General features: G+C 47.2%; 1 long non-coding RNA gene across 1 annotated transcript in view; it reads left to right on the forward strand.

Moving 5' to 3' along the window:
* The first annotated feature begins 746 nt into the window (after positions 1–746).
* LOC144771708 (uncharacterized) overlaps positions 747–25,868 on the forward strand; it is a 132,030-nt gene continuing 106,908 nt past the window's right edge. The window contains exons 1-3 of the long non-coding RNA XR_013599437.1: positions 747–797; positions 884–950; positions 1,044–1,114. This is a non-coding gene — a long non-coding RNA (uncharacterized LOC144771708). The remainder of the gene's footprint in view (positions 798–883; positions 951–1,043; positions 1,115–25,868) is intronic.

Here is a 25,868-nt window from a genome sequence, read left to right on the forward strand (position 1 = left end):
TTATACACTGCGTTCTCAAGTTGATAAATAGATAACAGTTTAGATTGCCAGTGATGAAAATCTGGAGGATCAGCATCCAACCACCGAGAGGCTATACAAAACCGAAATACAGACATGCAAATAAATAAAAAGCCTTCTTCTTCCATCAGTCTCTTGCCGATTTGATCTGTCTGAATTCCAAGGATTACTAGTTCAGTTGATATCCTAAGGCTAGTATTTAAAAAAAATTGTACATCCGTGGTAAATTGAAATAGTTTCGGACAGTGTCCATGTGGCCTATTATATATAGACAAAACCAATCAGGAAGTCAGAACATGCATAACCCAGCACAAGTCACGAATAAGGTTGAAGACCCTTACAGCGCCACTCGTTAATCATTGGCAAAGTATGGAACATACCGAATCAGAATTACAATGGACGATGATATTGAAAGTCGAGAAAGATCTAAGAGGTGGAGATCTGGATAAAAAACTGCTTCAGCGAGAAGCGATGTTGATTCTAAAATTTAACACTGTATTGGAAGGCCTGAATGAAATGTCTGAACTGTACAGACTCAATTAATTTACCCCAGAATTTTGTAGCAGATATGTACACACTAGCGCCCCTGCCCATGGTTTGTATAGCTCGTGAATGTATGTAGTTCAGAAGGAGCCAGCCCCAAATTACAATTCCCAGAGGCACCTCAACCCGGAAGTGGAATTGCGTTCATAGGCGCACCTTGCACGCCAGCCCGATCCCGTGTCAACTGTTGACACAGATTGGACTTTACATTGAGGCAACACGCCGGCAAGCAAAAGGTAAGTCGCCCGAGCGACCAGCTCGCTGAAACAATCTTCCGGGTGCTCGCGTACAAACGCCTCACATTTGCTTTCCTTCCCGACAGGTCTCTGATTAATTTCGGCCCCGCCCGCCTCTTTTACTTTTCTGCCGAACACCGAGGATTTTATCAAGTAAGCGCCCTTTCAGCCTTCTTCTTGCCATTTCGACCTACCCAGGCAATTCCGACGCTTTAATTCACTAACAGACCCCCCTCTCCCTTTCAGATTATAAATCCCAACATCGACACGAATCACGTACGTCCGGGTGCTGGTCACTTGATGAGTGTCTGTGAGAGGTATATTTTGAATTGTACCAGAGTGTATACAGGTTGAGTGACTAGTTGTACCTGTTAATTTGTTTTGTAGAGTGTCTTCTCCCGGCTTGTCTCATATTAGTGCGCACTCATACTACAGGTTCGAAGCTCAGCTTGAGGACATTCTAGATTGTAAATATATATTTGTGTGTGCCTGGTATGTGTGAAAGAGTGAGATTTGAATGTGAATATTGATCAATCACGTATGAATGTTGTTTTTCTATTTATGTGCACTTTTTATGCAAATGTAATTTTTATGAAAATAGTTTTTTGTATTGTCCGTGTGGTAAATTGTTCTGAATTTCATGGTGAACTTTAAACCAACGAATAATTATACATTTTCAAAAATAATAAATGTGATTTATTCTGACAAAACTGTCCTAACTCGTGCTTAGTTTAATTCTTAGTGCGCAGCAATTTATGTGTTTTTCCAAATAGCAATTGCAGTATTGGCTTTTGTTTAGTTGTTTATTGCCATTCCAAAGTTGGCATTAACCGCAAGGTTATAATGCACTTAAGAGTATATGGCATGGCCGAATCACAGAAGGGATTCCGAAAGCTCAGCGCGGCTCAGCTCATGCTAGGGCATCCTCTCCCACATATCAAAGCACTCTGCCTCCAGGATTGTCAAGGCCTGCCATAGTAGTGACGTATGGGTTTATATTTGTTTTAAAAGGTAGATATTGGTATACTATATCTAAGTAAGGGGTGCAAGCACCTCCGTACCCAGGCTGCAGTAGCAAACCTGTGGTGTCATTTTGGAAGGCTTCCCAGGCATAATACATGCTTCAACCCCAGTTAGGCCTCTGGTGTACCTATGCCCTTGGTACCTAAGGTACCATGTACTTGGTACTCAACAGGGGGAACCCAGTAACCAATTTGGAGTGTACCTAATGTACATGCAATCAGTTTACAGAGGGAAACAGATAGGCTGGGACCCTGGATAGCAGGATCCCAGCCAAACTAAGTAAAAAACCATCGGAACACCAGGTAAAACGTGGGGGTAACCATGCAGTCGAATTCCACCTTCCTACACCACTATTTAAGCAGTTCTCGATTGTAGGTTGACTAAAACACTTTCACTTTGCCTGAGAACAGTTAATCCAGCAGTCTGTATGGCAGTGGTCAGTTAAATTCTGCCTGCCTGGCCAGTTACAATAAGGTACTTGATAGCCCAGTCTCAAGCTAACGATTAATTATGTTGGTGTTCCTTTGTATAATTGTCAATGTTTTTTCTCTTTTGGTATAACAAAGCATTGTTGGCCTAAGTATAGGACAAATGTCCCATAGTTTGTCACCTAACCAATGAAAACTTTGTCTCAGTGTAGTTTACAGCCCTTATATGGGGCTGAATATGTAGAGTGATTGAAGCTGGTGGTTTTAAAGGGATGGGAGTGCCATAGTATTGTACAGGACGACAATGAAACCTTTGGCAGCTAACCAGTTTTGAATAATAAAGAAATTGTCATTTTTAAGAAATGCCTTTCTTCTTTTCAGTGCTTTATAGACTATTATGAAAGAGCACACAAATATCACAAAGCACTTTACGGGTAATTGGCAAGCTAGGAGTTGATACTATACTATGGGTCTGACAACTTACTGTAGGAATTTAACTATAAATGAGTTCAAACTTCAAATTGCAAAGATTAGCTGTCTATCCATGTATCCAGCAATGTGCTTTATTGTGTAATGGGCAAATCAGGGCTGGAGCTATGGCCCATTACTTGAACTGTCAAGTGTGGGGCAAGGAGACACAAGTGCTGATCGTGGCTTTCACAGTTGACCAAAGCATAGTCATGGACAGATCTCCATTTCCGTGTAGGTCAGTTCTGTTTCTTAGAAAGGGTGGAGGATTCTGCTCTTCTGCTCTTCCATCTCTGTCTCTCTTGCTTCTTTTCTCTGTGCTTTCTTTTTCTCTCTTTCCTCTTTCGTCTGTGCACTCTTCTTTATTTGCCTTCTGTCTTTCCCTTTTCTTGTTTTAAAGTGTTTCTTCTTTCTTTTTGCAGCATGATCTCCCCTGCCGCTGCTTCCCCGCCCCCTCCCCCTCCAGTGTGTCCTTTCCACCTCTCAACTGACCTGCCCTCCCCTGATCCCTACTTAATGCCAGCTGCTGCGTGGCAGGAAGAGCAAGACCACTGACCTGGTCAGTGTGACTGCTCTCCCCCACACAGCTCCACCTCTGAGTGTTGCCACTTGAGCTCACTGTTGCAGGGTGTTCAAGGCCCTCCTCCACCTACAGAGTCCTGCAGCACGTCGTCCCTGGTTGTCCATTGGAAGAGCACTCTGCTCTGCAGCTGGTCTACCTCTACCTCTCTTGCCTCTTTTCTATGTGCCCTCCTTTTTCCTCTTGGCTCTTTACTCTGTGCCCTCTTTGTTACCTTCCTTTTGTCTTTCCCTTTTCCTTGTTTTACTGCATCCCCCAAGGTTGCTGCCCCCATGGCCTCTCCCCCTCCAGAGTGTCCTTCCCACCTCCCTGCTGACCCACCCTCCCCAGATCCCTACTTAATGCGGGCCGCCGAACGTTGCACAGCTGGCGCGCCTATGGCATGTCAAATGCAAGCCCATCTGCTCCCCTCAGCTACCAGTGCCAGGGAGCCGGGTCCTCAAACCCATCTCCACTACAACTCCAGCACTCTCCAGGCTCTCAACCCTGGAGGCAGCAACAACTGCCAGCTCTCTACACCAAAAAACACCCAAGGTCCTCTCTCCTGTCTACACTGCTTTCGCACCTTCACCCATCTCCGTACCTCAGCAGCATCTCCCAGCCTACCAGACATCAAAGCTCACAAACCACTCAACTGCATCTACCTCAAAGTACGTTCCCTACACAAGCACGAAATCTGGGATCTCCTCAACACCCACTTGCGGGATGTCACCTTCCTCACAGAAACCTGGATTAAAGACAACTCTTCACCCAACATCGCCACTGTCATTCCCTACGGATACAAGATCCTGTGCTAGGACCGCCTCATCCGCCCAGGAGGAGGCATCGCAATCGAATGTATGACATTACAAAGCATACATTAACAATGCATGCCTTTACAACACCGTTTTCACATTGCAACATCTTTCACAACGCATTGTTTTACATTGCAAGCCAATACATCACATTTTTAGAAACTACCTTTACAACGCATTCCATTACATTGCATTATACCTTTACAACGCATACCATTACAATGCATACCATTACATTGCATTTAAGGCAAGTGTTAGAAAGTATAGGGGTAATAATTACTATTCTAACGCCAGTGAGTGCAACAGTAGGGTAAGTGTTCACTAGTGTAGGGGTAAACATTACTATTCTAACTCCAGTGAGTGCAACAGTAGGGTAAGTGTTGGATAGTCCAAGGCAGGTCAGGACAAATATGAATAATAGTATTTATGATTGTGGAAAAAGTTCCCGGACTTGGCTTGTGATGTGCAGTGTTTATTATACAGGTGTAAGAGCTCCTTTGTAGGAGGATTGTTCAAAGAGAGATAGCCAACACGTGTTTCGTCCCCTTACAAGGCCTTCTGGCCTGGGGCTTCATCAGGGCTGTATGTATATATGTACAGGGTATAACATTTAGAACAATGTGGGTTAGCAATAAAACATAATAAATACATAGGTATATTCCAGGAAAGTGCAGTATGTACAGTGAAGTATAATACAAAAATCATTAGTGTGTACCAAGAACGTGCAATTTGTAAAGTGTAAGACAACATAATAACATCAGTGTATATCCACATATGTATGGAGACAGGTTTCATTTAGAGTAGGTCATGTATCATTAATGTTGTGCAATACCACCATACGTTTAAGGCAATATTGTCCAAGCATTATGCCAGAGGCATATGGTTATATTTGCAGAAAGGTCATGATTGAAATCACATAATGGGTATATGAAACAAGATACGAATAGGGGAACACAATTGGTCATACACCATCGTGTTTGGAGTCACAAATATCGCGCAGAACATTATTGTCTTCAGCGGATTATTATCAGCAGATAAGTCAGAAATCGATGGAAACATTGCAACCAAAATCAAATAAATAAAAGAAGAAATGCGCGTATATTTACATTCAGTTGTGGAGAAGTGGGTCCAGATGATGATAAAGGGAAGGGAAGACGAAAAGGTCAAGTAAGAATTAGTTCAATGTGTCAGCAAGGGGAGAAAGTATCCACATAAACTAAGATATGTAATTTGAGTTATAGGCTAAGTTAGACATTATCGTTACAAGGTTTACTCTGTGCCTACATGAAGGGTGGCGTAATTTACATGGATGGCAGTAGATGCCCGTAATCAAGACCTGGCTCTTCTGATACCCTGTAGGGTATTTCAAAAATATATATATTCGACGGAATGAAGGGGAGAGAGTGCGCAGTGGGTCCCATGATGGTGTGTGATGGGACACAACGTGATCAGTTATTCAAGGACGATATCAGAAAAAAAGGCATGTGAGCGAGATCGAGGTCTCCCGCGTGTCTAATGCGGTATAGAAAAAATATATCCTGCAGGTTAATACGGGGGAGAATGAGCGGAGGTGCCCGTGAATATAAGCGGGACACGACGTGATCTGGTGATCTGGTACGATGTTGGGCAGTGATGCGTGATACTATTCAGCTGCATTAAAAGGTGGTTATTTGGCGGTCGGTCCCATGGAGTAAAATATGGGACACGGTGTGAATGAGTACTATCAACGAGGCGGTCGTGGGTGATATGGAGAGCTTACCGTATGAGATAAGTTTGGTTGCCAGTGGACGTCTCTGCCAGTTTCAATGAATAATTAAATCTACAGGACGAGAGATCATAATTACACTCCATTCGTGAGCGGCATGTTAACACATCGCTTGGCCTCCCCGTGAGTTGTACGCAGCGCTTACCTTCTCCAGGCATCAATGCCAGAATCAAGTTTGGTGTCCGCAAATGGCAGCAGTGGCCATTTTACTCCCCTACTCAACTATTTAAGTGTTGGATAGTGTAGGGGTAAAAATTACTATTCTAACTCCAGTGAGTGCAACAGTAGGGTAAGTGTTGGATAGTATAAGGGTAACATGCGTTGTAATGGTATGCGTTGTAATGACTTGCGATGTAATGCCTGCGTTGTAGTGGCATGCATTGTAAGGACATGTGTTTAGTGACATGCAATGTAATGGCTGCATTGTAATGAAATGCGATGTAAAGGATATTGCGCTGTAATGATGTAATGACTGCTATGTAAATGTAGTGTGATATAATGACTGCATTGTAAAAGTTGTTTCCCCTCTCCGTGCATTCCTCCAATCATCCAGCCAGTACCATGTCCTTATCTAAATACTGCACCAAAACCCAAGCACTTATAAATTCACCATACTGTCAACTTGCAGCACTCTAAGTATCAAGTCACTATCCATGCACTTGTACAATGACTCAGGCATTAACACATGCAGTGCTACAATCAAATTTGCACTATCCATGCAGTCCTCTAACTACCTCCACACTACTGATTCACTCCTCCAATTACCCTGGTGGTACCCATGCAGTCCAGCAATCACACCGTGACTCTCCCTGCACTCATCCAATCATCCAACCAGTTCCATGTCCTTATCTAATCACTGTGCCAAACCCAAGCACTTATAAGTTCACCATGCTTTCAACTTAAGTATCCAGTCACTATCCATGAACTTGTACAATGACTTAGGCATTAACACATGCAGTGCTACAATCAAATGTGCAGTATCCATGGGGTCCTCTAACCACCTCCAGACTACTGATTCACTCCTCCAATAACCCAAGTAGTACCCATGCAGTCCAGCAATAATACTGTCACTCTTCGTGCACTCCTCCAATCATCCAGCCGGTACCATGTCCTTATCTAATCACTGCGCCAAAACCCAAGCACTTATAAATTCACCATGCTATCAACTTACAGCACTCTAAGTATGCAGTCACTATGCATGTACTTGTACAATGACTCAGGTATTAACACATGTAGTGCTACAATGAAATGTACACTATTCATGTAATCTTCTAACCACCTCCACACTACTGATTCACTCCTCCAATTACCCAAGTAGTACCCATGCAGTCCAGCAATCACACTGTCACTCTCTGTGCACTCCCCCAATCTTCCAGCCAGTACCATGTGCTTATCTAATCACTGTGCCAAACTCCAAGGACTTATAAATTCACCATGCTGTCAACTTGCAGCACTCTAAGTATCCTGTCACTATCCATGTACTTGTACAATGATTCAGGCATTAACACATGCAGTGCTACATAGAAATGTGCACTATCCATGTAGTTCTCTAACCACCTTCACACTATTGATTCACTTCTCCAATTACCCAAGTAGGACCCATGCAGTCCAGCAATAATACTGTCACTCTTTATGCACTCCTCCAATCATCCAGCCAGTACCATGTCCTTATCTAATCACTGCGCCAAAACCCAAGCACTTATAAATTCACCATGCTGTCAACTTACAGCACTCTAATTATGCAGTCACTATCCATGTACTTGTAAAATGACTCCGGTATTAACACATGTAGTGCTACAATGAAATGTACACTATCCATTTAGTCTTCTAACCACCTCCACACTACTGACTCACTCCTCCAATTACCCAAGTAGGACCCATGCAGTCCAGCAAGCACACTGTCACTCTCCGTGCACTCCTCCAATCATCCAGCCAGTACCATGTCCTTATCTAATCACTGCACCAAAACCCAAACACTTAAAACATCAGCATGATGTCAACTTGCAGCACTCTCAGTATCCAGTCACTATCCATGTACGTGTACAAAACCCCAGACACTAAAACATGTAGTGCTACAATTAGATGTGCACTATCCATGCAGTCCTCTAACCACCTCCACTCTACAGATTCACTCCTCCAATGACCCTGGTAGTATCAATGCACTCCAGCAATCACACTGTGACTACCATTGCACTCCTCCAATCACCCAGTCAGTACCATATACTAATCCCATCACACCGCCAATACCCAAGCACTTATAAATTCACCATGCACTCACATTGCAGTACTCTTATCATCCAGTCAGCACCCATGTACTCATGCAATTACCCAGCACTTATTCATGCACTTCTGCATTCCTTTCACTTTTATCTGTACAGTTTACTAATCTCCCTGTTACTAGCAATGCACTCCTCCAGTTACTCAGCCAGTCCCATGTACTTATCCAAGCACTCTGCTAAAACCCAAGCACTTACAAATCACCACGCACTCTCCTTTCAACACTCTAAGTATCCAGTCACTATCCATGTACTCATGCAATGACCCAGGTACTAACTCATCTAATGCTACAATCTTATGTGCACTATACATGCAGTCCTCTTACCACCTCCACGCTACTGACTCACTCCTCCAATTACACAGGTAGTTCCCATGCAGTCCAGCAATCACACTGTCACTTTCCGTGCACTACTCCAGTCATCCAGACAGTACCATGTCCTTATCTAATCACTGCACCAATACCCAAGCACATATACATTCACCATGCACTCACACTGCAGTACTCTAATCATCCAGTCAGTGCCCATGTACTCATGCAATTACCCAGGCACTTATTCATGCACTTCTACATTACTTTGACTGCTACCTATACAGTTTACTAATCTCCTTGTTACTACCTATGCACTTCTTCAATTACCCAGCCAGTCCCAAGTCCTTATCCAATCACTCTGCCAAAACCCAAGAACTCAAAAATTCATCATGCACTCTCATTGCAGCACTCTAAATATCCAGTCACTACCCATGTACTCAAGCAATGACCCAGACACTAACACATGCAGTGCTACAATAACATGTGCACTGTCCATGCAGTCCTCTAACCACTTATATACCGCTTATTGACACCTTCATTTTCCCAGGTAGTACCCATGCAGTGTTTACAAAAGGAGGGGGGAAGAAAAGGGCCTGGTGTACAGGAGAAGGCAAAATCACCACTCACATAGGGGACTGGTAGGTCCAGCCACGGTGTTCGCCCAAAGTGACAGTATCAAAAAATGGTACCGGGCTCTTCATAATAATGGAGAGTTTTTTTTAGGTCCGTTCAGTTGTGTGGATGTCGTAGGAGCCAAAAGGAAACCTACGGATGGGCATCCAATATGTTGGATGTAATGGCCTCACACACCCTTGTAGGTGTCATGCTTCATCATCGGCAGTGCTCCTCGTTGGGTCGGCGGTGCAATAGCCAATGGGCAACACCTCTAAGAGGGGCTCTTTGGCGGAGATCTTCTATCCAACTGCCGTATGGGTGAAGTGCGGGTATAGGGTCAGGGTAATGTAGATGTTGCTGTGAGTTAAAATGGGGCTGAGGGTGCCAAGATCAGGTTTATTCTAGGGGTCCCTTGCTCCTGCGAGACTAGGCTAGTTTGTGTAGGACTGGGTCGACATGTTTCTCGCTATTTGTACACTGACTAGCGATTCTTCAGGACCAATGTCACAAAATGTTTAAATCGTGAAAAACTGTCTACAAGGTGTCTTTTCCTCCGTATTAAAAATATTAAACGGAAAAGGACAGTGTACCTGTGTTGTGCTGTATTTGCCTAGGTTGGGAGACAAAAGAAAGCAAATCACATCAGGTTATACTCCACAAACAACAGTGCGTGACCTAAAACACTCAGTGTAACATGCCAGTGTGGGTGTCGCTAGCATGTGAATTAAAAACAGTATCTGTTATCATCCTTAGTGAGCATAGTGAGTGGCATGCCCATGTGGGAAAACACAATAAAAACAATATTGAAGGCAGTATTCTCATGGTGTCATTAAATTCTTGGCACTCACCTATCTGTTCAATGGTGAGCTACAACAACAGCACCCGGCGGGTAGTACATCGGATTTAACCTCTTTGCTTTCAGGCTAAGTATGGCAGACAAGTGCCATTATTGACCTCTGAGCTTACTCGTCTTCCTTGTGTACAGTTGCTCAAACTGATTTAAAGAGTTGTAAGTGTTAAAATAAAGCAGCATACGAAATGTACTTACTCAACTTGAAAAAGTGGCTAGCGCAAAGGCTGACTTGGTTAATACAGTTTCAAAGCCTCCCCTCTTTCTCTCTCTCTTTCTCTCTCTTATTCTCAAGAGTGCGGCTAAATGCTGGGAATGCTACACGCGTTGAAAACGGCGATTTGCCGCTGATCATGCGTTCGTTTAAGAATATCCGTGCAGTGGTGGCCAGCCGGTTGACTAATTCCCCACGTTGTGTAATGGGGACCACTTATTTACTTAGGACAGGGCACTTATTATTGCAGGCTGTAATAGGAGAAGCCACATGCATTGGTAAAGTACGGCATGTCGTTGATATGTATTACACTCAGCAAAATCATGGATGCCCCTCAGTATGAGTTGTAAGGGGACGGGGGAGCTGATATCGGAGAATGTAGCAGGTCCCGATAACTCGCACCCTCTATGTCTCAAAGGAAAATGCGGGCGGAAGACTGGTGAGTTACATAATACTTAGGCTTGAACTTGCCCATGCACATTTCGCACAGTTACCACTCTCACCCTCGTTGTCTTACAAAAAATGCAGGGGAAGAGTTGCAAATTAGATGATGTTGTGGCTCAGACTCACACATGTGACTCATACAGTTATCACTCTAATTAAAGTTTTCGCCACAAAACCGCTCACTCATCGTTTCACCAGCAAGCAATCAAAATGTCATGGCATAGAGCGGGTGCAGGATGCGCAATGTGAATACGCCGGTCCCGCTCGTCGGTGTGCGTGACAGACACTTACTTTTTGATCCCCGTGCCTCCGTAAATGGACCTACCCCTCGCCGCCGAGTCCGGAAAGGTGATCCGGTATCGGGCCGTCACCTACATATGGGCGTGTTGTGCAAGTCACATGACTGTGAGCGTGGTTACCGTCAGTGAATACAAAGCCCGGAAATGGAGTGAGCCTCTAAAGCGGCGGCCATTACTGAGGGGTGCCACTCGCAGCAGTTGATACCCTTGTGGAAGTTGGAGCACAGAGGGACCTTCATTGTACTCGGACGGCTGAGACTCAGGACTACAAGTTCGCCAACGCGGGACTGCTAGGAGCAGCAGCCTCAGCTTCTGCCACAGCTGGTGCCTCTTCCCGCATATTCCCCGCCTGCTGCTGCCTTAAAACTGCTCGCGGCCCCCGCTTCGTGGGTGCCGCTTGCAGCAGTTGATACCCTCGTGGAAGTCGGAGCACAGAGGGACCTTCATTGTACTGGGATGGCTGGGACTGAGGACTACAAGTTCACCAACGCGGGACTGTGAGGACCAGCAGCCTCAGCTTCTGCCACAGCTGGTGCCTCTTTCCGCATATTCCCCGCCTGCTGCTGCCTTAAAACTGCTGGCGGCCCCCGCTTTGCGGGAGCCGCTCGCAGCAGTTGATACCCCAAGGAAGTCAGAGCACAGAGGAAGCTTCATTGTACTGGGACGGCTGGGACTGAGGACTACAAGTTCGCCAACGCGGGACTGCGAGGACCAGCAGCCTCAGCTTCTGCCACAGCTGGTGCCTCTTCCCGCATAATCCTCGCCTACTGCTGCATATAAACACGCCCATACTACGCAACGCGGGATGTGCGCGGGCGAAGCCCGGGCCAAGGGCGGGCCCGTTATAGACCGATAGAGACCGGACCGGCCCATCCGCTTTTAGCCTGTCACAGAGATATTGCATGCATATTTCTATAGTAGTAAGTTTTGTTTTTTAAAAGCTTCTTATAACATGTCCACACGTGAAAGTAGAAGTAAAGCCACTATGGCACGGTCCCTATTAACAGGTACCTTAGATAACTTCATAATAAGAGCTAACTCAGTAATTGACCAAGGGATTACTCTAATGGAACGTAGGGTGTCCCAAGACCTAGCTATGGTTAAGAGATCATCCATGGGACACTTTTGCAACCGCCCGCACCCCAGAGCACACAAGAAGAACTAATACTCTGGAGGTATCAGCCCTTGTGCACACTCTGCCCAGCTCTCAGGAGCAGCCACATACGCAGCTTGAGATTGATTTGTATTCACCAACAGTACCAGAGGCCACCTCAGAAATAATAAGGTTCACTCCGCCACTAGTAAATAACACCAGACAACTACGGGAGAGACAGGAGGTTGCAATATCAAAAAGAAAACGGGTTAACACTACCGCCATGGGAGGTAGAAAACCGAAAGTAGCAAAAGCCATGGGTGTTAAAGATATATCTGATAAGCAAATGGGGGATTGTGATCCAAATACTCCGAATAGGCAGGTTACCCCGCCTTCGGACCTACAGAGTGTAAACTTAGTATCCGGAGATGTAGCAAATATTGCAGTTAACACTGAGGAAGCCGACGACTCACTATCAAAAAAATTGAGGGCGCTACTCAAATCACTCCTCACTCCATTGGAAACTAGACTCTCATGTTTAGAACACCAGCTATGCCAGCTGGATTTGACTACGGGGGGTCTGTTAGACATCGTGAAGGTAAAGACGCCATCCCCAGTATACCCACATGCCGCACCTGACATACAAGTGATTAGCACATCTCCTCTCCCTGCCCAGCATTTGAACTTAAATAATACGAATGCATCGACGAGGAAATCCCCGATAAAACCACTGGACCTAACAAGCTCCCTAGATTAGAAACAAATCTATGTAATGTATCCTCCAAAAATCCAAGAGCGGGTTTGCCAGTGGGGGAACCTCAGGGGGGACTATTAACCTACCACCAGAAACTAGTCCATACTTAGTAGTATTGACAGGGGTCCCTGAATTGAGAAAACACACTGAGGAATCCTTTCTGTCTTTGAAGAACAAAGTGTCACATTGGCTTAATTTTAATCGTCCCCTACCCCCACATGTGACGAGTAAGTTTTTAATGGTACGCAGAATTGCATGGGTGGGGAACAGCACAAAAACAATCCCGGGGGATTGCGTGTTGGTCAATTTCGAAGACCCACGCACGGTGGATTATATTTGCACATGGAGAAACCAAAACATAAGGGCAGCTATAGAAGCTAGACCACTCTCATATTTTTACCCTATGACTGACTTATCTGACAGTGGAGGCGAATGGACACGGGTTAGGCACCGCGCGCGGAGTGGGATGGCAAATGGGGGGAGTGAAGAAACAAATAACTGGAGAGTTGTACCCGCCGTAAATAGGTTTAGCTGCCTAGAAATGGTGGACTGACTACGGTCGATCAAAGAGAATACAATTGTTGCCAATGAGGGGCAAGGCGATCAAAATTATGTAAAAATTTGCGACCTGATAAAGAGAAGCGATGTAGCGGGTAACCTTGGCGAAGATCACCGAAGTATATGTATCGCACCAGATGAAGGGGGTGATAGCACCCCTAATACTACTGGGCATGTTGTAGAGATTATGGGTAACCTGGCGGACAGAGTACATGGGGCCGATCAAGAACATGCTATGTTAGATTATCAACGGGACCTTGAGGGATGCCCTGCGCTAATAGCCCGTGGAGGCGGTTTAACTCCTTCAAAACAGGAAACTGTCCTAAGCAAGATTATAGATAAGGGCGATAAAATCTCCTTATTATCCTGGAACATAGCGGGCCTATCAATTAAACTTAAGGAATCAGCCTTTCTACCCTTTATAGATAACTTTTCTATTTGTTTACAGGATTGCTGGGAGCGGGAAGACATTCATATAAATGGCTTTCGTACTTTCTTTTCACCCGCCAAGCAGTCAAGGAGGGGTAGAAATTCTGGAGGTCTTTGTATTTATATATCTAATACTACAAATGTTACGGTCAGGCAATATAATATGGGTTCTGATTATTACCAGTCCCTGCTACTTACAATGGGAGGTCATCAAGTTGTTACCTTGATCAACTTCTATAACAATATCCCAAAAACTGAAATAAATAAGGTATTTGATGAACTTATACAAATTTCACAAATCTCATATGAAAATAGCCAGGCTGGGAATTGTGTTATATTGATGGGAGATTTAAATTGCCATCTATGTTCTCATAGTCACTCAGGCATTTGTGGGCTGGAAAACCTCAAGGGTGACCCTTGCACCCATTTTGAGCATTCCACAACTGGAATCCTCCTTAATAAGTTTGCATCCCAACTGGATCTCGGTTTTGCTAATGAGTTATCTTGCCCACAAGCTGCTTTTTGGCCCACGTTTAATAGTAGGGGGTGCAGCTCGGTGATAGATTTCGTCTTGGTCTCCAACAGCTATTCCGGCAACGTTCTCAGTTTTAAAACAGGAGACATTGCAATAAGCGACCACTTTCCTATTAGCATTTCTCTAAATTTTAACTCGAGAAATAGTAAGACTAATGATGTAACTGAAAATCTTTACAATTATAGGATAGCCCTAGCAAAAGTGAATGGTTATTCTATAAAATGGAATAGAATAGAGCCTACCTCCTTTCTTGAAAGCTTAATAAAAAATCGGCATAAAGATTTCACGACCTGCCTAACTGAAAATACAAATTGTTCTTCAGATCTTGTAGCCTTTCAGAACATCTCTAATGAAATTTGTAAAGCCCTAACTGGAACATTAAGGAAAGGTTCGAGAACTAAAGAGGAGGGCTGGTTCGATTCAGCGTGTAGCAAAGCGCATTCGGCTCTAAAGACGATCCTTAAAAGTGAACCGAAAAATGTCCCCGAGATAAGAAAGGCTAGAGCCATCTATTACTCCACAATTAAAAACCGGAAAAAGGAATTGAAGCAGGAGGCGTGGCGAGCCTTACATCAAGCCTGCATTCTGAAAGATAATACTGCCTTTTGGAAGGCGGTAAATGCCCCTTTCTTTGTCGATAAAAAACAGATTCAATAGAAATCGCTATAGATGAAGACACCTGGGTAAATTACTTCACTGAATTATATAAAAAAGAAGAGCAAGTGGACCATAGGTATGCAGAAGCATGTGGAAACTTGGAGATTAATTCGGGGGATTTGCTCCCAGTAAACATAGAATTTTCTTTATCAGAGGTTGAATTAGCACTTGCTGAAAGTTCGGCCGGCAAAGCTGCAGGGCCGGATGGGGTCCTGATAGATATTTATAAGTCCAATACTAAACTATGGGCACCCCTTCTGACCAATGTCCTGAATGTCAGCAACAAAATAGGGTTCCCTCAGACTTGGTAAGAAGCAATTGTGGTCTCAATTTTTAAAAAGGGGGACCGAAACAATCCAAAGTGCTATAGGCCCATTTCTTTACTTGATTGCCTGATGAAAGTGGCAGGTAGAGTCATTTTAAATAGGTTACAGTCGTGGTGCAGAAGAAACAGGTGCTCTCTCAAAGTTCCAGTACGTTTTTAAAGCAGGGCTAGGTACTGTGGAACAAGTGTTAAACCTCGCAATAATTAGGGGCAAGCATGTGGCAGTAAAAAAGGATAATCTATTTTTAACATTTGTCGACTTGAGCTCGGCATTTGATTGCCTGAGTCATGAAATCTTATGGGATACCTTGAGACAACTTGGTATTGATCCTAACATCCTGAACTTTATTAAAGAAATGTAACGGGGGGCTGGGGCAAAAATAAGTTTTGGAAGTAAGGGCAAATGTACACGTAACTCTCCCATAAATAAGGGAGTCCGTCAGGGCTGCATTCTCGCGCCTTTTTTATTTAATCTTTATATAAACAGTGTGGCCAACCATTTAACGCGAGAAAAAATTGATTTTCCCCAAATTAGAGGAACCCCAGCCCCTATTTTATTGTACACGGACGACGCGGTAATCATGGTCAGGACTCAAGTGTGCTTACAGAGAGCGCTTACTATCTTCTCAGATTATATGGGAGTTAGAGGTTTAAAAATTAACATCGTAAAAACCTTTAGTATGTGCTGCTCATTAAAGTTAAATGTCCAATGTAATACCTTTTTAGCGAAGTCAAAGATAGAACTAACAAACACATTCTCTTATTTAGGGATCACTTTTAATAACAAGGGTACTTGGTCGTCAGCTGCCAACACCAGGAAATTAGCCTTTGCTCGTGCTATTGGCGCAGTTCGCCATTTTGCAAACAAACTGGGGGGGCGGCCGGTGCACATTTTGGTGGACATTTACAAATCGAAATGTGTGTCCACTGCAATATATGGAGCAGGCATATGGGGGATCACAGATTGCCGCGAAATTCAAGCTTGTGAAAATGCTTTTCTGCGATTTCTATTAGCTGTTCCTAATTCAACATCTACTTATGTTTGCCATAAGGAATTAGGACTGGATTATGTTTCAGACCTTATTAAAGTAAGCCCTGTCCTGCTATGGCATAAGGTATGGACATCTCAAGTAACTGAGCTTAACAGGGAAATAATTCAGGACTGTTTAAAACTCCAGGGGGCCCATAACATTGATTGGTTTACATATGTTAAGGATTTATTAACACAGATTGTACACCCCGAATATTTTGACTCCCCTATTTCTCTAACTTCAATTTCAAGGAAAAAGCTGAAAGAAATTTGCCTTGTGTCGTTAGAGGTACAAAAGGGGGTGGTGATGGAAGGAGCATCTGAACCAATCAAACACTCACACCCAGTCAAAAGATCTGGGTTTAATCCAACACCGTTCTTTCGCCCACTCTGCCACCACAGTTCAGACATGGATATATGCAAATCAGTCTGACCCTGTGCCTCATGGGAACAGTCCTGCCCGAACTGCCATGCCATGCCTTCCCTGGACCGGAAACAAGCTTCCGAGGACCGGTTTCTGGCATTACAGCCGTCTTCAGCCGGCTTGCTTGAATCCAGTGGCAAAGTGAGCAAGGGACTCACGTCTGAGCACACCCTGCCACACTTATGGCGGCCAAAAGCGGTACAAAGGGGGTGGTGATGGACGGAGCATCCGAACCAATCAAACACTCACACCCAGTCAAAAGATCTGGGTTTAATCCATCACCGTTTTTTAGCCCACTCTGCCACCCCAGTTCAGACATGGCTATATGCAAATCAGTCTGACCCTGTGCCTCATGGTAACAGTCCAGTCTGAACTGCCAAGCCATGCCTTCCCTGGACCGGAAACAAGCTTCCGAGGACCGGTTTCTGGCATTACAGCCGTCTTCAGCCCGGCTTGCTTGAATCCAGTACCAAAGTGAGCAAGGGACTCACGTCTGAGCATACCCTGCCACACTTATGGCGGCCAAAAGCGGTACAAAAGGGGGTGGTGATGGACGGAGTATCCGAACCAATCAAACACTCACACCCAGTCAAAAGATCTGGGTTTAATCCATCACCGTTCTTTAGCCCACTTTGCCACCCCAGTTCAGACATGCCTATATGCAAATCAGTCTGACCCTGTGCCTCATGGGAACAGTCCAGCCCGAACTGCCAAGCCATGCCTTCCCTGGACCGGAAACAAGCTTCCGAGGACCGGTTTCTGGCATTACAGTCGTATAAAGCCCGGCTTGCTTGACTCCAGTGGCAAAGTGAGCAAGGGACTCACGTCTGAGCATACCCTGCCACACTTATGGCAGCCAAAAGCGGTACAAAAGGGGGTGGTGATGGACGGAGCATCCGAACCAATCAAACACTCACACCCAGTCAAAAGATCTGGGTGTAATCCATCACCGTCCTTTAGCCCACTCTGCCACCCCAGTTCAGACATGGATATATGCAAATCAGTCTGACCCTGTGCCTCATGGGAACAGTCCAGCCCGAACTGCCAAGCCATGCCTTCCCTGGACCGGAAACAAGCTTCCGAGTACCGGTTTCTGGCATTACAGCCGTCTTCAGCCCGGCTTGCTTGAATCCAGTGGCAAAGTGAGCAAGGGACTCAAGTCTGAGCGTACCCTGCCACACTTATGGCGGCCAAAAGCGGTACAAAAGGGGGTGGTGATGGACGGAGCATCCAAACCAATGAAACACTCACACCCAGTCAAAAGATCTGGGTTTAATCCATCACCGTTCTTTAGCCCACTCTGCCACCCCAGTTCAGACATGGCTATATGCAAATCAGTCTGACCCTGTGCCTCATGGGAACAGTCCAGCCCGAACTGCCAAGCCATGCCTTCCCTGGACCGGAAACAAGCTTCCGAGGACCGGTTTCTGGCATTACAGCCGTATAAAGCTTGGCTTGCTTGACTCCAGTGGCAAAGTGAGCAAGGGACTCACGTCTGAGCATACTGTGCCACACTTATGGCAGCCAAAAGCGGTACAAAAGGGGGTGGTGATGGACGGAGCATCCGAACCAATCAAACACTCACACCCAGTCAAAAGATCTGGGTGTAATCCATCACCGTTCTTTAGCCCACTCTGCCACCCCAGTTCAGACATGGCTATATGCAAATCAGTCTGACCCTGTGCCTCATGGGAACAGTCCAGCCCGAACTGCCAAGCCATGCCTTCCCTGGACCGGAAACAAGCTTCCGAGTACCGGTTTCTGGCATTACAGCCGTCTTCAGCCCGGCTTGCTTGAATCCAGTGGCAAACTGAGCAAGGGACTCAAGTCTGAGCATACCCTGCCACACTTATGGCGGCCAAAAGTGGTACAAAAGGGGGTGGTGATGGACGGAGCATCCGAACCAATCAAACACTCACACCGAGTCAAAAGATCTGGGTTTAATCCATCACCGTTCTTTAGCCCACTCTGCCACCCCAGTTCAGACATGGCTATATGCAAATCAGTCTGACCCTGTGCCTCATGGGAACAGTCCAGCCCGAACTGCCAAGCAATGCCTTCCGTGGACCGGAAACAAGCTTCCGAGGATCGGTTTCTGGCATTACATCCGTCCTCAGCCCGGCTTGCTTGAATCCAGTGGCAAAGTGAGCAAGGAACTCACGTCTGAGCATACCCTGCCACACTTATGGCGGCCAAAAGCGGTACAAAAGGGGGTGGTGATGGACGGAGCATCTGAACCAATCAAACACTCACACCCAGTCAAAAGATCTGGGTTTAATCCATCACCGTTCTTTAGCCCACTCTGCCACCCCAGTTCAGACATGGCTATACGCAAATCAGTCTGACCCTGTGCCTCATTGGAACAGTCTAGCCCGAACTGCCAAGCCATGCCTTCCATGGACCGGAAACAAGCTTCCGAGGACCGGTTTCTGGCATTACAGCCGTCTTCAGCCTAGCTTGCTTGAATCCAGTGGCAAAGTGAGCAAGGTACTCACGTCTGAGCATACCCTGCCACACTTATGGCGGCCAAAAGCGGTACAAAAGGGGTTGGTGATGGACAGAGCATCCAAACCAATTAAACACTCACACCCAGTCAAAGGATCTGGGTTTAATCCATCACCGTTCTTTAGCCCACTCTGCCACCCCAGTTCAGACATGGCTATATGCAAATCAGTCTGACCCTGTGCCTCATGGGAACAGTCCAGCCCGAACTGCCAAGCCATGCCTTCCCTGGACCGGAAACAAGCTTCCGAGGATCGGTTTCTGGCATTACATCCGTCCTCAGCCCGGCTTGCTTGAATCCAGTGGCAAAGTGAGCAAGGAACTCACGTCTGAGCATACCCTGCCACACTTATGGCGGCCAAAAGCGGTACAAAAGGGGGTGGTGATGGACGGAGCATCTGAACCAATCAAACACTCACACGCAGTCAAAAGATCTGGGTTTAATCCATCACCGTTCTTTAGCCCACTCTGCAACCCCAGTTCAGACATGGCTATATGCAAATCAGTATGACCCTGTGCCTCATTGGAACAGTCTAGCCCGAACTGCCAAGCCATGCCTTCCATGGACCGGAAACAAGCTTCCAAGGACCGGTTTCTGGCATTACAGCCGTCTTCAGCCCAGCTTGCTTGAATCCAGTGGCAAAGTGAGCAAGGTACTCTCGTCTGAGCATACCCTGCCACACTTATGGCGGCCAAAAGCGGTACAAAAGGGGTTGGTGATGGACAGAGCATCCAAACCAATTAAACACTCACACCCAGTCAAAGGATCTGGGTTTAATCCATCACCGTTCTTTAGCCCACTCTGCCACCTCAGTTCAGACAAGGCTATATGCAAATCAGTCTGACCCTGTGCCTCATGGGAACAGTCCAGCCCGAACTGCCAAGCAATGCCTTCCCTGGACCGGAAACAAGCTTCCGAGGACCGGTTTCTGGCATTACAGCCGTCTTCAGCTCGGCTTGCTTAAATCCAGTGGCAAAGTGAGCAAGGTACTCACGTCTGAGCATACCCTGCCACACTTATGGCGGCCAAAAGCGGTACAAAAGGGGGTGGTGATGGACTGAGCATCCGAACCAATCAAACACTCACACCCAGTCAAAAGATCTGGGTTTAATCCAACACCGTTCTTTCGCCCACTCTGCCACCCCAGTTCAGACATGGATATATGCAAATCAGTCTGACCCTGTGCCTCATGGGAACAGTCCAGCCCGAACTGCCAAGCCATGCCTTCCCTGGACCGGAAACAAGCTTCCGAGGACCGGTTTCTGGCATTACAGTCGTATAAAGCCCGGCTTGCTTGACTCCAGTGGCAAAGTGAGCAAGGGACTCACGTCTGAGCATACCCTGCCACACTTATGGCAGCCAAAAGCGGTACAAAAGGGGGTGGTGATGGACGGAGCATCCGAACCAATCAAACACTCACACCCAGTCAAAAGATCTGGGTGTAATCCATCACCGTCCTTTAGCCCACTCTGCCACCCCAGTTCAGACATGGCTATATGCAAATCAGTCTGACCCTGTGCCTCATGGGAACAGTCCAGCCCGAACTGCCAAGCCATGCCTTCCCTGGACCGGAAACAAGCTTCCGATTACCGGTTTCTGGCATTACAGCCGTCTTCAGCCCGGCTTGCTTGAATCCAGTGGCAAAGTGAGCAAGGGACTCAAGTCTGAGCATACCCTGCCACACTTATGGCGGCCAAAAGCGATACAAAAGGGGGTGGTGATGGACGGAGCATCCAAACCAATCAAACACTCACACCCAGTCAAAAGATCTGGGTTTAATCCATCACCGTTCTTTAGCCCACTCTGCCACCCCAGTTCAGACATGGCTATATGCAAATCAGTCTGACCCTGTGCCTCTTGGGAACAGTCCAGCCCGAACTGCCAAGCCATGCCTTCCCTGGACCGGAAACAAGCTTCCGAGGACCGGTTTCTGGCATTACAGCCGTATAAAGCTTGGCTTGCTTGACTCCAGTGGCAAAGTGAGCAAGGGACTCACGTCTGAGCATACTGTGCCACACTTATGGCAGCCAAAAGCGGTACAAAAGGGGGTGGTGATGGACGGAGCATCCGAACCAATCAAACACTCACACCCAGTCAAAAGATCTGGGTGTAATCCATCACCGTTCTTTAGCCCACTCTGCCACCCCAGTTCAGACATGGCTATATGCAAATCAGTCTGACCCTGTGCCTCATGGGAACAGTCCAGCCCGAACTGCCAAGCCATGCCTTCCCTGGACCGGAAACAAGCTTCCGAGTACCGGTTTCTGGCATTACAGCCGTCTTCAGCCCGGCTTGCTTGAATCCAGTGGCAAAGTGAGCAAGGGACTCAAGTCTGAGCATACCCTGCCACACTTATGGCGGCCAAAAGTGGTACAAAAGGGGGTGGTGATGGACGGAGCATCCGAACCAATCAAACACTCACACCGAGTCAAAAGATCTGGGTTTAATCCATCACCGTTCTTTAGCCCACTCTGCCACCCCAGTTCAGACATGGCTATATGCAAATCAGTCTGACCCTGTGCCTCATGGGAACAGTCCAGCCCGAACTGCCAAGCAATGCCTTCCGTGGACCGGAAACAAGCTTCCGAGGATCGGTTTCTGGCATTACATCCGTCCTCAGCCCGGCTTGCTTGAATCCAGTGGCAACGTGAGCAAGGAACTTACGTCTGAGCATACCCTGCCACACTTATGGCGGCCAAAAGCGGTACAAAAGGGGGTGGTGATGGACGGAGCATCTGAACCAATCAAACACTCACACCCAGTCAAAAGATCTGGGTTTAATCCATCACCGTTCTTTAGCCCACTCTGCCACCCCAGTTAAGACATGGCTATACGCAAATCAGTCTGACCCTGTGCCTCATTGGAACAGTCTAGCCCGAACTGCCAAGCCATGCCTTCCATGGACCGGAAACAAGCTTCCGAGGACCGGTTTCTGGCATTACAGCCGTCTTCAGCCCAGCTTGCTTGAATCCAGTGGCAAAGTGAGCAAGGTACTCATGTCTGAGCATACCCTGCCACACTTATGGCGGCCAAAAGCGGTACAAAAGGGGTTGGTGATGGACAGAGCATCCAAACCAATTAAACACTCACACCCAGTCAAAGGATCTGGGCTTAATCCATCACCGTTCTTTAGCCCACTCTGCCAACCCAGTTCAGACATGGCTATATGCAAATCAGTCTGACCCTGTGCCTCATGGGAACAGTCCAGCCCGAACTGCCAAGCCATGCCTTCCCTGGACCGGAAACAAGCTTCCGAGGATCGGTTTCTGGCATTACATCCGTCCTCAGCCCGGCTTGCTTGAATCCAGTGGCAAAGTGAGCAAGGAACTCACGTCTGAGCATACCCTGCCACACTTATGGCGGCCAAAAGCGGTACAAAAGGGGGTGGTGATGGACGGAGCATCTGAACCAATCAAACACTCACACCCAGTCAAAAGATCTGGGTTTAATCCATCACCGTTCTTTAGCCCACTCTGCAACCCCAGTTCAGACATGGCTATATGCAAGTCAGTCTGACCCTGTGCCTCATTGGAACAGTCTAGCCCGAACTGCCAAGCCATGCCTTCCATGGACCAGAAACAAGCTTCCGAGGACCGGTTTCTGGCATTAAAGCCGTCTTCAGCCCAGCTTGCTTGAATCCAGTGGCAAAGTGAGCAAGGTACTCTCGTCTGAGCATACCCTGCCACACTTATGGTGGCCAAAAGCGGTACAAAAGGGGTTGGTGATGGACAGAGCATCCAAACCAATTAAACACTCACACCCAGTCAAAGGATCTGGGTTTAATCCATCACTGTTCTTTAGCCCACTCTGCCACCCCAGTTCAGACATGGCTATATGCAAATCAGTCTGACCCTGTGCCTCATGGGAACAGTCCAGCCCGAACTGCCAAGCCATGCCTTCCCTGGACCGGAAACAAGCTTCCGAGGACCGGTTTCTGGCATTACAGCCGTCTTCAGCTCGGCTTGCTTAAATCCAGTGGCAAAGTGAGCAAGGTACTCACGTCTGAGCATACCCTGCCACACTTATGGCGGCCAAAAGCGGTACAAAAGGGGGTGGTGATGGACTGAGCATCCGAACCAATCAAACACTCACACCCAGTCAAAAGATCTGGGTTTAATCCATCACTGTTCTTTAGCCCACTCTGCCACCCCAGTTCAGACATGGCTATATGCAAATCAGTCTGACCCAGTGCCTCATGGGAACAGTCCAGCCCGAACTGCCAAGCCATCCCTTCCCTGGACCGGAAACAAGCTTCCGAGGACCGGTTTCTGGCATTACAGCCGTCTTCAGCCCGGCTTGCTTGAATCCAGTGGCAAAGTGAGCAAGGGACTCATGTCTGAGCATACCCTGCCACACTTATGGCGGCCAAAAGCGGTACAAAAGGGGGAGGTGATGGACGGAGCATCCGAACCAATCAAACACTCACACCCAGTTAAAAGATCTGGGTGTAATCCATCACCGTTCTTTAGCCCACTCTGCCACCCCAGTTCAGACATGGCTATATGCAAATCAGTCTGACCCTGTGCCTCATGGGAACAGTCCAGCCCGAACTGCCAAGCCATGCCTTCCCTGGACCGGAAACAAGCTTCCGAGTACCGGTTTCTGGCATTACAGCCGTCTTCAGCCCGGCTTGCTTGAATCCAGTGGCAAAGTGAGCAAGGGACTCAAGTCTGAGCATACCCTGCCACACTTATGGCGGCCAAAAGTAGTACAAAAGGGGGTGGTGATGGACGGAGCATCCGAACCAATCAAACACTCACACCGAGTCAAAAGATCTGGGTTTAATCCATCACCGTTCTTTAGCCCACTCTGCCACCCCAGTTCAGACATGGCTATATGCAAATCAGTCTGACCCTGTGCCTCATGGGAACAGTCCAGCCCGAACTGCCAAGCAATGCCTTCCGTGGACCGGAAACAAGCTTCCGAGGATCGGTTTCTGGCATTACATCCGTCCTCAGCCCGGCTTGCTTGAATCCAGTGGCAACGTGAGCAAGGAACTCACGTCTGAGCATACCCTGCCACACTTATGGCGGCCAAAAGCGGTACAAAAGGGGGTGGTGATGGACAGAGCATCTGAACCAATCAAACACTCACACCCAGTCAAAAGATCTGGGTTTAATCCATCACCGTTCTTTAACCCACTCTGCCACCCCAGTTAAGACATGGCTATACGCAAATCAGTCTGACCCTGTGCCTCATTGGAACAGTCTAGCCCGAACTGCCAAGCCATGCCTTCCATGGACCGGAAACAAGCTTCCGAGGACCGGTTTCTGGCATTACAGCCGTCTTCAGCCCAGCTTGCTTGAATCCAGTGGCAAAGTGAGCAAGGTACTCATGTCTGAGCATACCCTGCCACACTTATGGCGGCCAAAAGCGGTACAAAAGGGGTTGGTGATGGACAGAGCATCCAAACCAATTAAACACTCACACCCAGTCAAAGGATCTGGGTTTAATCCATCACCGTTCTTTAGCCCACTCTGCCAACCCAGTTCAGACATGGCTATATGCAAATCAGTCTGACCCTGTGCCTCATGGGAACAGTCCAGCCCGGACTGCCAAGCCATGCCTTCCCTGGACCGGAAACAAGCTTCCGAGGATCGGTTTCTGGCATTACATCCGTCCTCAGCCCGGCTTGCTTGAATCCTGTGGCAAAGTGAGCAAGGAACTCACGTCTGAGCATACCCTGCCACACTTATGGCGGCCAAAAGCGGTACAAAAGGGGGTGGTGATGGACGGAGCATCTGAACCAATCAAACACTCACACCCAGTCAAAAGATCTGGGTTTAATCCATCACCGTTCTTTAGCCCACTCTGCAACCCCAGTTCAGACATGGCTATATGCAAATCAGTCTGACCCTGTGCCTCATTGGAACAGTCTAGCCCGAACTGCCAAGCCATGCCTTCCATGGACCGGAAACAAGCTTCCGAGGACCGGTTTCTGGCATTACAGCCGTCTTCAGCCCAGCTTGCTTGAATCCAGTGGCAAAGTGAGCAAGGTACTCTCGTCTGAGCATACCCTGCCACACTTATGGCGGCCAAAAGCGGTACAAAAGGGGTTAGTGATGGACAGAGCATCCAAACCAAATAAACACTCACACCCAGTCAAAGGAACTGGGTTTAATCCATCACTGTTCTTTAGCCCACTCTGCCACCCCAGTTCAGACATGGCTATATGCAAATCAGTCTGACCCTGTGCCTCATGGGAACAGTCCAGCCCGAACTGCCAAGCCATGCCTTCCCTGGACCGGAAACAAGCTTCCGAGGACCGGTTTCTGGCATTACAGCGGTCTTCAGCTCGGCTTGCTTAAATCCAGTGGCAAAGTGAGCAAGGTACTCACGTCTGAGCATACCCTGCCACACTTATGGCGGCCAAAAGCGGTACAAAAGCGGGTGGTGATGGACTGAGCATCCGAACCAATCAAACACTCACACCCAGTCAAAAGATCTGGGTTTAATCCATCACTGTTCTTTAGCCCACTCTGCCACCCCAGTTCAGACATGGCTATATGCAAATCAGTCTGACCCTGTGCCTCATGGGAACAGTCCAGCCCGAACTGCCAAGCCATCCCTTCCCTGGACCGGAAACAAGCTTCCGAGGACCGGTTTCTGGCATTACAGCCGTCTTCAGCCCGGCTTGCTTGAATCCAGTGGCAAAGTGAGCAAGGGACTCATGTCTGAGCATACCCTGCCACACTT

This window comes from Lissotriton helveticus, chromosome 8 (genome assembly GCF_964261635.1).
Source record: "Lissotriton helveticus chromosome 8, aLisHel1.1, whole genome shotgun sequence".
Taxonomy (NCBI): domain Eukaryota; kingdom Metazoa; phylum Chordata; class Amphibia; order Caudata; family Salamandridae; genus Lissotriton; species Lissotriton helveticus.